Here is a 2,473-nt window from a genome sequence, read left to right as displayed (position 1 = left end):
ATATTATCATTAATCTATAAGTAGAAAAAAGAAAGTATGCAAAATGTTCACCTCCTTTCATTTATACATTGTCTTTCTTGTGCGGTAACCTAACATTTAGGAAAAACAATAAACTTAATCACTGCATAAATATGATGTCTTAATTAACGCTTTCCTACAAGAAATTAATTATGAACCCAAGAGACAAAAAAAAAAAAAAAATAATAATATATACCAAAAGCAATTAATCTCCTTTGGTACATTTTTCTGCGATATCTAAACAATCAGAGAGAGAGAGAGAGAGAGAGAGAGAGAGAGAGAGAGAGAGAGAGAGAGAGAGAGAGAGAGAGAGAGAGAGAGAATCACAGTATAAAGGGATCGTAAATATAAAGCTTACACTTCACTAGGAACGTAACAACGAATCAAAACACTTTTAAAACACTGTAAACACCTACACACTTTATCACGTTGGTCATTACAAGAAGGAAAAAAAAAAGACATATTAACGCTACTTTAACCTAAATTTTCCACCTTTCCTACGACATTTATACACCAAGAAACAAAACAAAGAGAAAAAAGGGACACATAAATAGAATTCCGCACCACTTAAACGCACTTTCTTCAACGGCGAGTGGCGGGAAATAAGCGGCCCATTGAGAGAGTCACAAATAAATCTCTTGCGGCGAGTCTTGAGAGAGACGCAACCTTGTCTGGCCTGCCCCTCTCAGCTGCGTAATGGTGGCTATTCCTGGCCCGGTGGCGGAGTGGGAGGAGGAGGGGCAGGAGAAGGTGGCGGAGTGGGAGGAGGAGGGGCAGGGGCAGGAGAAGGAGGAGGAGAAGGAGAAGGAGGAGGAGGAGGAGGAGGAGGAGGAGGAGGAGGAGGAGGAGGAGGAAAAAGAAGAAAGGAATAAGACGAAGGAAGGTATAAAGACGTAAACAAGAGGACAGAGGAAGGTGTTAAAGAAGACAAGAGGAGGAGGAAGAGGAGGAGGAGGAGGAGGAATAATTAATAAATAGGTAGACATAGAAATAAATAAGTATACACGTGTAAATTAAGAATGTTCAAGCCGTCTCTTAATGCAAAAAAAATTAGAGATGAGTAAGAAAAATATAAAACAAGACCAAAAAAAATAAGTACAGTGATCAGTCTTAGTCCTCCAATTAGCGAACATCCAGATAAAAAAAAAAACAACAACTGAGAAATTAATGTCTGGAGGTCTTTCTGCATTTAAACATTCAAACATTCCAACTCACTCTTGCTGTTAAATCTCAGAATAGAAATAACGTTGAGAGAGAGAGAGAGAGAGAGAGAGAGAGAGAGAGAGAGAGAGAGAGAGAGAGAGAGAGAGAGAGAGAGAGAGAGAGAGAGAGAGAGAGACACTCAGTTTTAGTCTTCGGAAATCAAGTCTCAAAGCTAATCTAACTTAGCCCTACCTAACCTTACCTTACCTTACCTTACCTAACCTAACCTCAAAAAAAATAAATAATAATAAAAAAACAAATACAACAATGATAAACAATTATTCACCACCACCACCACCACCTCAACAAACGCAGTATTTCTCATCAACTTGCCAACAACGTATTAATCCAACTAAGCCGACGCCTCGCTGCCGTCTCGAGCACCAAGAGAAGCCGCGGCCTCCACTTGCACCTCGCTAACGCTTCTTCATTGAGTAGCGCCATCATCATGTCGCCTTCCACGCCGTCTGCTCGGTTGCCGGTCTGCATGCTGAGTGGCTGGGCCGGGGCGTGGCGTAGCGGGGCGGGGCGGGGCTGGGTGAGGCGGGGCGAGGAAATTGAAGGTTCAGAGAGAGAGAGAGAGAGACTGAAAGAGAGATGTAGTAGAGGACGGGAGTGAAGGCGAGGACCAGTCATATGCATCTTCGCAACTAATAGAGGAAGAAATATTGACTGGCAGATAAAGATGTAGAAGGAAAGAACGAAGATGAAGCTGACAACAAGATAAGTGGGAACTGTTAATGAAATGCAAGAGGAGATTTGAAGGAGAAGGAAGAGAAGGAGAAAGAGGAAGAGGATGAGGAGGAAAAGTAGAGCGAAAAGACTAAAGATAAGTGGACAGAAGAGTGAAAAAAGAGGAAAAACGTTAAAAACTGGCAGAGGAATAGGAGTAAAAAGGAAAAAAGAAAGAAAGGGAGGAAGAGGAGATGAGGAAGAGAAAGAAAGGAAGAGAAGAACGAAAACGAGTCAAGGTAAGTTGCCAGAATATAATGGAAGAATAAGAACGATGAAAACTATAAGAGGAAAAGGAGGAAGAGGGAGAGGAAAATGAGCAGATAGAGGGGTGGAAGACAAAAAAAAGAACAAAAGGGAACACAAAGAAAGAACAAACAGCAGCCGTACTGTTGGTCTTTACAGGGCTGTTTGTGGTGGACTGCTCTACCTAGCATGCAGGGAGAGAAATAGGAGGAGGAGGAAGAGGAGGAGGAGGTGGAGGAGGAGGAGGAGGAGGAGGAGGAGGAGGAGGAGGAGG

General features: G+C 42.5%; 1 long non-coding RNA gene across 1 annotated transcript in view; it reads right to left on the bottom strand.

Annotated features, from left to right (window-relative positions):
- Positions 1–1,516: 1,516 nt before the first annotated feature.
- LOC135105897 (uncharacterized) overlaps positions 1,517–2,473 on the bottom strand; it is an 18,823-nt gene continuing 17,866 nt past the window's right edge. The window contains exon 3 of the long non-coding RNA XR_010271047.1: positions 1,517–1,755. This is a non-coding gene — a long non-coding RNA (uncharacterized LOC135105897). The remainder of the gene's footprint in view (positions 1,756–2,473) is intronic.

This window comes from Scylla paramamosain, chromosome 1 (assembly GCF_035594125.1).
Source record: "Scylla paramamosain isolate STU-SP2022 chromosome 1, ASM3559412v1, whole genome shotgun sequence".
In the NCBI taxonomy this organism is placed as follows: Eukaryota; Metazoa; Arthropoda; class Malacostraca; order Decapoda; family Portunidae; genus Scylla; species Scylla paramamosain.
The sequence above is the reverse complement of the archived record's forward strand: the minus strand, read 5'-3'. Positions and strand labels throughout refer to the sequence as shown.